We start from the raw sequence: 11,435 nt of genomic DNA, 5'->3' as shown, positions 1-11,435 counted from the left end.
TCTGCAGGGTAATTATTATTTGACCGTTTCACAAAAATAAAAATTAGATTACTAGAGCTACAAAGAAGTAGTAGAGCACTTACCTAACATCAGCACTGAAAAAAAAAGACTCCTGTCAGTTAAGTAACAGAAGGGCGGTGTCTTAGGATTTCTTTTGCATGATCAAAAGCCACTTGGTGTGGAAAGGGTCTATTTTACCTACATCCATATCACAATTCATCATCAAAAGAAGTCAGGGCAGAAAATCAAGCAGGGCAGGAACCTAGAAGCAAGAAGTGATGCAGAGGCCACAGAGGAGTGCTTCTTACTTGCTTGTTCAGCCTGATTTCTTATAGGACTAAGGACTACTAGCCCAGAGATGGACACACCCACAATGGACTGGGCCCTCCCCCAACAATCACTAATTAAGTAAATGTCCTACAGGTTTGACTACAGCTAGAGCTTATGGAGGCATGCTTTTCAACCAACCGAGACTCCCTCCTCTCAGAAGACTCCAGTATGTGTCAAATAGACATGAAAATGACCTAGGACAGGGAGGGGTCACCACGATCTGGTCTGTTGACTTGAAAGTCTATGCTAGTGCATTGCCAGAGCATGAACTGTGATGCATAGTAGAAGTTCAGTTTTACCCAGTAGCTCTCTACTTTGGCCAAAAATAAGTGTTTAGGGAACTTTTAAAAACACCAATGTTTGAGTGTTATCTCCAGGAAGTCTGAATTCTTAGCTGTGGTGTGTGGCCTTAGGCTATTCCTTTTTAACAGTTTTGAATTTTTTTTATTAGTTCAAATTAGGAACAAGCTTGCTTCACATGTCAATCCCTTCTCCCTCTGCCCCCAACCCCTCCTCCATCCAATCCCCATGGAGGGTAGGGCCCTCCATGGGGGCTCCCCAAATTCCACAACATCATTATGGGCCAGGCCTAGGCCCTCACCCATGTGTCCAGATCAAGAGAGCATCCCTTCACATGGGTTGGGCTCTCAAGCTCTCTTCTTACACCAGGGAAAAATACTGATCTACTACCAGAGGCCCCATAGGCCAAGGCCTCCTCATTGACATCCACATTCAGGGGTCTGGATCAGTCCCATGCTGGCCTCCCAGACAGTAGTCTGGGGGTCTTAGGCTATTAAATATCTTGCCACACATTTTAATGTTCAGAATCAAGATCCTTTGCTCTCTACCAAGACAGCTCTACTGCTCAATGAAAAGAGAAACACAGTTAAATCTCGCCTGAAATGTGTAGTTATTTGTATTCATTTCTAAAAGTGTTTTACAAATTGCATGTCTCTTGCCAAGCTATTTGGGTCCAGGCATGTATTCTGGAGTCTGTATGATTAACCTTGCAAATTATGTAGTGAAAGGAGTCAGAAGGTGCCGACCTGAGCCCTGAGCGATGACATTAAGGAGATGTACAGAGGAAGAGTGGGTGATCTACAATAAGAGTTAACACAAGGTGCTACCAAGAGTCTACACATGAGAAGACTAAAAAAGATGCTCCTGAGGGTTGGCATTTTCACTGCAATCTTCATGGGAGAATATTTATGAGACCAAGAACAATTCAACACACCTGATTCTGGTGAACTGAAGCAGGTATGGATGATAAGGAAGTAGAGATCATTTTTACAGAAATTTTGACTTTAAAAATAGGAATACTGAAATAAAGTGAAGGGCCCAGAGTAAGTCTGAACATTAGCCCACCTACCCAGCTTCTTCTGTTGCTTGATACTTGCCCTATATTCTCAGTCACAGGAATAATGGTTGGTTAAAAATTAAGACCAGCCCACAGCTATGTCAAAAACCATGCTAGGATAACCAAAGACTTGTGTAAGCAAAACCCCGTTAGGCTTGTCCAAATACTTTGCTATCACAAATTGTACTACTAATAGTAAAATACTATAAGCTGTAAATTCCCAGAATGTACCATACTCCACCCAGGACTTAACCCCAAATTGTAAAAATTCTTTTTCTTATATCACTCCTGACCTCCCCTCTTTTATGGCTATTGCATTAAAAAGGACCTGCTCCATCTGTTCAGGGTCGCAGATCCAGATCCCAACCTGCCTGTGGCCCTAACTAGTTAGAAGTTCTGGTACTCACAGTGATGGAATAAAGTTGCTTCTGCTCAACCTAACTTTGGTGGCCTCGGCCTCAATACTTGTGTGATTTCCAGACCTACAAAAAGATGATTTACCAAATAGAGACCCATTTACACAACACTTGCCCTGCCCCATATCCCGTACATAAACACCACACAACTGGAAGCCAGAGGGATGCAGGTCACAGTTTTAGACCGGCTGACTTCTCTGGGATGCTCTTGGTAGTCTCTTGTTGTCTCAAGATTGTGCAATTACATCCAGATATGTCCTCACACGAAAGTATCTGGGGGCAGTTCTCCTCAGCATTTTTATTTCATCAAAGAGGACATTTTCCTGATTGCTCTAGTTTGTTACTCTTCTGCTGTGATAAAATATTTGACCAACAGCAACTCCAGGGATGAAAGGGTTTGTTTGGCTTACACTTCGAGGTCACAGTTCATCACAGGGGGAAGTCACAGGAGGAACTCAAACAGAAACTCTGAAGCAGGAACTGAAACAGAGTATGGAGGAAGACTGGTTACTAGCTTGCTCCTTCAGGCTTGCTCAGCTACTTATTTTATTTTATTTTATTTTATTTTATTTTACACAGCACAGGCCTGCATGCCTAGGGATGGCATCTAATTCAGTGTATTAGACCCCCCTCCATCAATTAGCAGTTAAGAAAGTGCCTCATAGGCATGGTCAAATGTCAGTCTGATCTGGGCAGTTCTCCAGTTGAGGCTCCCTCTTCCCATTGGCCCTGTTCTGGTGTCCATTTGGCAGCTGAAGCCAACTATGACCCTGATAAACCCCCTAAGGGGATTAAACAGACTTCCTAGGGACTCCTTGGCCTAAACACCCAGCTCCTTTCTCAGCAACAAGGAGGGGACAGATGAATGTGTAGACAATCAGGAGTTCCTCAGATGATGGGGAACATGGGTTCATTGAGAGGTTTTTGTTTGTTTCTGCGTGGTTGAAACAACACATTTAAATGGTTTTCTTAGAAATGATTTACAGGGTGAGAGTTCTATGATAGATAGATGCATGGATTCTACAACTATGAGATGGGTAGGTATGTCTTTTATTCTGATTAGATGGAAAGACAGATGGTGGAGCTTGTTGGGGATTGAGAGAATCACCATATGCTGGCTTCTGTCTTGTTTTGGTCATGAAGTGGCTGAGTCACCTGCTGAGTGAAAAGGACCCAGAGGCAGAAAGAACAAATGATGTGTCAGTGACATTCCTGGAAAGAGGCTTCACGTGCAAAGGCTGGTCTGCTGATTAGACCTGCAGTAATGAGAGGTGGGGGTGCTGCACTGCAGTGATGTGGAGGATGGGGATGCTACACTGCAGTGATGTGGAGGGTGGGGATGCTGCAGTGATGTGGAGGGTGGGGATGCTGCAGTGATGTGGAGGGTGGGGATGCTGCAGTGATGTGGAGGGTGGGGATGCTGCAGTGATGTGGAGGGTGGGGATGCTGCAGTGATGTGGAGGGTGGGGATGCTGCACTGCAGTGATGTGGAGGGTGGGGATGCTGCACTGCAGTGATGATGTGGAGGGGTGGGGCTGCTGCAGCCTGGATAATTACCCTATCTCAGGCTATAGCCCTCTGAATAGCCATTTCTTGCCTAGCTCTGTGTCAGAACCAACATCTGGTAAGAAACAGACAAAAACCAAGCTGGGTGGTGGTGACGCACAGCTTTAATCTCAGCACTCAGGAGGCAGAGGCAGGAGGATCTATGTGAGTTCCAGACCAGCCTGGTCTACAGATTGAGTTTCAGGACAGCCAGAGCTACACAGAGAAACCCTGTCTTGAAAAAAAAAAAAAAGAAAAAGAAAAACCTTTTAGAATCTATTAACTTAGCAGACCATTATTAGCTCTACCAACCCAGAAACTAAGAATGCCTTCAGATGCCAACTGAAGCCTATAGGAGATATTTTTCCCATATTTCTGTACCTGCCTCTCTGATGTACCCACCCATGTATTTTAAACTTGCCCTGATGTACAGCTTTCTTTGTTCTGTAAAAGTATAAAACTTCATGAAACTGCTTCGACATCGGGACCTGGAATTTGGGGGTAACTTCAATCTGTGTTTCCAAGTCTCGGTCACTCAAATTTGGCTCTAGAATAAACTGCTTCTCAATCCCTTTGAGGTGAGGGTTGTGTTTTTTTTTCATTGTGATAGGTGTAATAAAGTTGTCTAGGCAGCAAGGAAGTCCATGTCTTTCAGCATACAGTGGAAGCTGGCTGTCCAGTCAGAGGACCCTAAACTCTCCATCTGCATTACATGTCTGGCCACAAATGCTGAAGAGACAAGCTAATGTCTCAAGAGACTTTTTGCACACTGCAGCAAAGCAAATAGAAAAAGGAACAGGAGATATGTAAGAAGAGAAAGCGCAATAATAGAACATGGAATCTCAATCAGGAGAAAGTGAGAACAGTGCCTTTCCCTCAGGAAATCTAGAAAGCTGGTGAGGCTTACTAATGGTCCACCTTAACTTACACAGACATGCAGCAGTTCTGGCCATGGACCAAATTCAAAATGTGCAAAATGTACAGCTGAGACAGAATGAAGATGATCAAGAACCTGAGGGGGAGCAATTGATTATGTGTCCTTAAGCAATTTTGTAATGATGAAGTAAGCAATTTTCAATCTTTGTTGTATATCTGAATCTTAAGAAGAATTGGTAAAAGGCAAATGCAATTGATTAGTTATAAGATGAGACTTGAAATTCTGAATTTTCTTTGCTTTTAGTGTTGTATTAAATGGAGTTATAAAAGCCCATTGAGGCAAGCATATGTTTCAAGCATAATCCCATTACTCTTTCTGTTTCTTTCTTCTCCTTTTTTTCTCTTAGTTCCCTTTATTCCTTTAATTTCAGTTCTATGTCATCTGAACATACAAGATTCTATACGTCTGTATAAAATCTAGGACCAACAACTGAGAGAAAGGATGCTGTATTTCCTGAAACTGGCTTAATTAGTTTGAGGTAATTACCTTCAGTTGCAGACATTTGTCTTGAAATACTATACCTTCATTTTACTTTATGGCTGAAAACAAGTCCTTGTATATATGCTATATTTATTTATCTGTTCCTCTGTTGATGGACATTTCTTTTGGCTCCATAACAGCTACTGTGAATAGTGATACAGTAAACACTGATGTGTAAGAAGATTCTGGAAACCCAGCATAGGCTTTCTATCCCTGGCTTGAGAGAGAGGACACCTGTAACACCCCTGCACCAACCTCAGGTGCTGGGCAGTGGGGCACTATTATGATCTTTTTGTGATGAGGAAGCATGGCCCATCCCAGTGCCATGACAGACTGAGCAGGACAAGGAGACCCACACACAGGCCTGGGGTGACTCTAGGAGAAAACACAGGCCCACCTGGCACCTTTCAGCACCAGGCAGGTGGGCACTACTATGGCAAGCAAATAAATGTACCATGTGGTATGGGGAGAGAGAGGGGGGGGGAGAGGTTCATTTCCATTGGACAGAGGCATATCTGAAGAGGTGAAAGCCCTGAGGAGCCGACTGAGGTGGATGGCTTGATTGCCACCATGGCCATGATGATATCTGGCCTGCGCTGCCGCAGTGGCCCATGTCTGGGTTCATGGCTCTGATGCAGCCACAGTCTCTGTTGATGTCTGTGGCTCCTGATACCACGAAAGACCTAGATGATAGAACTGTACAGTTGGCCCCACCCCTAACTTGCTGCAACATTAGGGAGAACTGGTCCTGCCCTTTGCTGGTTGAAGCACTCAGGAGGGAGGGCCCTATACCTCACCTGGGTTGCACAATAGAGCTGACTCTGCAGAGGGCTGGGTGAGGTGGCCCGGAGGACCTGAGAATGGGCGGCAGGTCACACCCTTCTCATAAGCCGTGTGGTAGCAGGAGCAAGGGAAAGATGTCTTTCCCCCTTGCCCCTCGACACCTGCAGCAGGTGGGGGACATGACCCCGCCCCTCATCAGCTGCAATACTTGGGAGAAGATGCCCTGCACATCATCTGGGCAGCACAGTAGAGCTGACCCTGTAGACAGGGGTGCAGGTGAGCCAGCCCCGAGGGCATGAGAAGGGCACAGCTGGTACCTCCTCCCTCTTTTGCTTCGTGGTGGTGGGAGCAAGGGAAAGATGCCCTCCTCGCCTCTGCCCTACGACCTCCAGCTGGCAAGGGAGTTGACCTTCCCCTTTACCAGTTTTAACACTCAGGAAAGCAGACACTGCACCTCACCTGGGCAGCACAGTGGAGCTGACCCTCTTTAGGGCATGTGGGCAAGCTGGACCTGAGAACCTGAGCATGTGAGACTGGCACTGCCCCTCATCTACCATTTGGCCGCATGGGCAGGGAAGAGAAGCCAGGCCTCAGTTCCTCCCCGTCCCTACCCCCGCGATGCCACAGGAGGTTGGAGAGCTGTCCCTGGGGTCATAAGGGCAGGGCAGGTCTTCCTGCCCCTCAGCAGCTGCAGCACTGGGCACTGGGGAGAAGCCGCCCTGATCCTTGCCTAGGCAGCACAGTAGAGCTGACCCTGTGGTGGAGGTGTGGATGAGCTAGCCCCAAACTTGTGAGCTTGCCACAGCTGGTCACACCCCCATTTTCTGCCTCGTGGTGTAGAGGGCCAGGGAAAGATGTCCTCTTCCGATTGCCCCTGCCACCTGTGGTGGATGAGGGAACTGACCCTCCCCATTACCAGCTGCAGCACTTGGAAAGTGGGCCCTGCACCCCACCCTGGCAGCACAGCATAGATGACCCTATTGACAGGGAAATGGGTGAACACCCCCAAGAACTTGATCATGGGAGGTCTGACCCCACCCCTTATCTGCCATATAGTATAGCGGATGAGGGAGAGATGCTTCCCTCTCAACTGTGGCAGGTGGGAGACATGGCCCTGAGGACATAAGAGCAGGAGATCTGTGCCTTTTCCTCATCAGCTGCAGCACTTGGGAGAGTGGCCCCTGCACCTCGCCTGGGCAACCAGCAGAGCTGACTCCCGTGATGGTCCATGTGTGGGAGAGCCGACCCCGAGGGCATGTAAAAGAGAACTGTACCAGCCCCTTTCTCATTGTTGCAAGGGGTGAGCTAGCCAGGGCAATGCTGGAGAGCTAACCCTAGAGTTGGTGGACTGACCAACCCTGCAGCCACCATGTCCCAGAACCAGGGTTAAGAGTTGACCCACCTCAGTATCTACCCCATCTATGATCTTCAGGAAGGGGCCAGTCTTGCAGACCCAAAGCTCCACAACACAGAGCACCTATAGTGTAGCAGAAACCAGAGGCCTTGAACCAGACCAATGACTTTTTTGCAATGAACACTTGCAAGTGAAGATATATGGGCAAAAGGGTTTACTGTATGACTCACTGTGTCACAGTACAGCTTCCATGACAAGATTTTCCTTTTCTTTTCTCCCTTGAATTTTATTTTATTGGTGGTGGGGCGGTGCAAGGGCAGAGGGCAGATACAAAAGGATAGGGAAATGAATGGGACTGAGAAGCATGTAAAAGACACAGAAATAAAAAGAAAGGTAAAAATTTGCACTTCTCACAACTATCACACCACTCCTGCTCATCTGGAGATGCCATGCTGAGTGCCAAGGTACTGTTTATCCTGTCACATATCCTGTTCATGTGCATTGTCTTCCTTCAGACAGCTATCATTGTGCTGAAAGGAGTAGATCTGAAGAGATCCATTTCTCTGACACAAGGAAGAGGGTGGAGAAACTGACACACCTAAGAATCAATTCATAATCTGTATTAATCAAAACTCCTTATGAGAAGGGGAGAGGAGAAGCTCAGTGCTAGATCACTTGCTTGCCAAGCCTGAGGCCCTGTGTTTGATCCTCAGCACCATCAACAAGATAAAGAATATAAAAATTCTGTGCATGCTTGAGTGTGCATGTGCGTGCATGCGCATGCACACGTGTGTGTGTGTGTGTGTGTGTGTGTGTGTGTGTGTGTGTGTGTGCTTTTGAATAAGAATAGCCCCCATGGGGCTGAAGAGATGGCTCAGCCATTAAAGGCTAGGCTCACAACCAAAGAGAGAGAGAGAGAGAGAGAGAGAGAGAGAGAGAGAGAGAGAGAGAGAGAGAATAGCCCCCATGGGCTCATATATTTAAATGCTTGGATCTCATTTGATGCACTGTTTTGAAGGGTTAGGAGTCATGGCCTTTTTGAGTAGTTGTGTCCTTGTGGGAGGATGTCTAGCCCTGGGGTGGGTTTGTGGTTTTAAGGGCCCAGGCCAGGCCCAGTGTTGCTCCCTCTGCCTGTGGGTCAAGACATAGATTTCAGCTTCTTCTCCAGTACCACGATAATGAACTAACCATCTGAAACTGAAAACAAGCCCTAATTAAATGCTTTCCTTTGTAGTCATTGCATTGGGTCATGGTGTTTCTTCACAGTAATATAACAATAACCTAGACAATGTGAACTGAAGTAGAAAATCACATGGAGCCTGTCAAACAGTGAGGAGCCATGGAGCTATACCATAGGTCCATTTCCCCAAAATTAGCACCCAAACAAGTGGAAACACAGGTGTGTAGGAATAGGCACCATGAGCATGCTGAAATTTCTGGGGAGGGGGGAGATGAAGCAGCATTTAGAGTTGGTGACCCAGAGAAGAAGCATGAGTGAGGTCTTTGCCATGAGTTGACCTTTCTGCCCAAGCATGCCCTACAGGCGGCGGGGGGGGGGGTCTGGCCTTGACAGCCTGCCTACTTGCTCTCCTCATCTTGGTTCATACTCTCCTTTGGGGTCTTGCTTTAGAAGTCTTCTCTCACTAGGCGTTTTTTCTGTCACTTGAAGTAGTGGGCATCCCTTACATATTCCATCATACACACACTGTCCAGGTGTAGTATTATTGTAGGTGGAGTTTTCCTGTCCCACAGCCATCCTCAAATAATCACCCAGAGGTTTAATATTACTAATAAATGCTGGGCCAATAGCTCAGGCTTATTACTGCCTAACTCTTGTGGTTAAATTAGACCATATTTTATATTTATGTTTTGCCATGTGGCTCAGGGCTTATTACTTCATTTTCTACATGTCCTGCTTGCCTGGTGTCTGGCTGGCATCTCCTTTGACTCCACCCTTCTCCCCATTATTCTCAGTTTGGCTTTCCTGCCTAACTTTATCCGGTTCAGCTACTGGCTAGTCCGCTTGTTTATTAAACCAGTCACAGCAACATATATACACAGTGTAAAGGAATATTCCACAGAATAGTATATGGCTGTCTTTCTAGTCAAATTAACATAATCTTCAGGAGTTCTACTGGGTTCTGTTGTAGAATACTAGTTAAAGAGGTTTTACATTTGTTTATGCTGTGGAATAGTTATTTAATGATGCAAAGATGTGTTGCATTCTTTTATGTTGCATTTGTTTAATTATATAAAGCTGTGTTCCTTTGCCTGTCTGAAACACCTGAGTGGTCTAATAAAGAGCTGAACAGCCAATAACTAGGCAGGAAAAAGGATGGGCAGGGTATCAGGCAGAGACAATAAAGAGAAGGAGAAATCTGGGAAGAGAAGATAGAGGATGGAGAAAAGAAGGAGAGGAGGATGTCAGGGGCCACCTAGCTACACATACACAGCAAGCAACAGAGTGAGAAGTAAAGAAAGGCTTACAGAATAGAGAAAAATATAAGCCCCGAGGCAAAAGGCAGATGGGATAATTTAAGTAAAGATATGCTGTCTAGAAATAAACCAAGTTAAGTAATAATAAGTCTTCGTGTGATTACTTGGGAGCTGGGTGGCTGGCCCCCAAAGAATAAAGAGCAACAATGAGCAAAAACAACTACTTACAGGGGTCTGCTTCCAAGAGATTACCACAGCTGGGCTTTCTGATTATTTCCCCTCCCTCAAAGAAGCAGTGGGGGGAAGGTCTTGCCCTCACCCGAGTATCCAGACACCTCTCCCAAATGAACAGGTGCTTATGATTCTGCACCAATTGCACATGGGCTAGGTAGGGCTACTGAGGGAAAGGCTAGAGACTGTAGGTGGGGAAGAATGAGGGGGGAGGGCTTCATTTTCACAGCCACAGGGAAGCCATCATCCCCATTGAGTGCAGATGTTCCAATATGGCTACTTTAAGGTCATTTATGCTCTTGTTTGTAACCCTTCACCTATTGTTATAGAAGTCTAATAAACCCATTGGTTCCCTAGGGGAACTTTGGTGCAATTGTAGCTTGATTTATCATTCAGACATTAGGAGGAAGACTGGATATTGTTTATGTTCACTCAGGGAAGGATTTTTTTTCCATTTGTTAATTTAAATTAGAAATGAGATTGTTTTACATATCAATCCCAGTTCCCTCTCCCTCCCTTCCTCCCCTGCCCCCCACTAACTCCCTATCCCATCCCCTTTCTGCCCCCCAGGGAGGGTGAGGCCTTCCAAGGGAGATCTTCAAAGTCTGTCATATCCTTTGGAGCCAGGCCTAGGCCCTCCCCCATGTGTCTAGGCCGAGCATCCCTCTATGTGGAATGGGCTCCCAAAGTCCATTCATAGGCTAGGGTAAGTACTGATCCACTACCAGAGGCCCGGTAGATTTCTGAGGCCTCCTCACTGATACCCACATTCAGGGTTTCTGGAACAGTCCTATGCTGGTTTCCCAGTTATCATTCTGGGGTCCATGAGCTCCCACTTGTTCAGGTCAGCTGTTTCTGTGGGTTTCTCCAGCCTGGTCTTGACCCCTTTGCTCATCACTCCTCTCAGGGAAGAAATTTTAGAAACATCGGATTACAGCACTTGTCACTGTGTATGACAACCACTGTTTTGAAATTTACTATTTGTTAGTGTGTTATGTATTCATACCAAATATTTTAAATATAGTTGAAGTCATATATTTCAATTTATTGTCGTCTTCACTTTTGTTTTTCAAGATACGGTCTCATTATATGGCTCTGGCTGTTTTGGAACTCACTATGTAGTATAGGCTGGCCTTGGACCACAGAGATCCACTTGCCTCTAACTCCTAAGTACCAGGAATGCACCACTATGAGGGGTTTTCATCTTCGCCCTTTACACAGGAAGGAGTTCCATGGAGGCTAGGTGACTTGCCTAAGGTCACACAGCTTGCAGGTGACAGCATCAGGTGTGAGGTCATCAGTTTTAGAGCTGGTGCTTGTGCATTCTCCTTTCCCTGGATTGTGAGCATTCTCCCTGTCTTCTTCAGCCTCAAGACATGTCTGTGCTTATGTGTAGACCAGGTGGTGACCATAAATAAGCCTAAGAAGCATAATCCTGAATGGCCAAAACTCCTAGACTGTAACCCCCAAATTTTAATCTCACAAGCTGAAAATCCCAAATTTGGAAACGTTGAAAGCAAAGTATTGAAAATCACAATTCCCAAGGAAGAAGGTTCTTGAGTCAGG

Source organism: Cricetulus griseus (genome assembly GCF_003668045.3).
Source record: "Cricetulus griseus strain 17A/GY chromosome 1 unlocalized genomic scaffold, alternate assembly CriGri-PICRH-1.0 chr1_0, whole genome shotgun sequence".
Lineage (NCBI taxonomy): Eukaryota > Metazoa > Chordata > Mammalia > Rodentia > Cricetidae > Cricetulus > Cricetulus griseus.
This window is presented reverse-complemented; position numbering follows the sequence as displayed.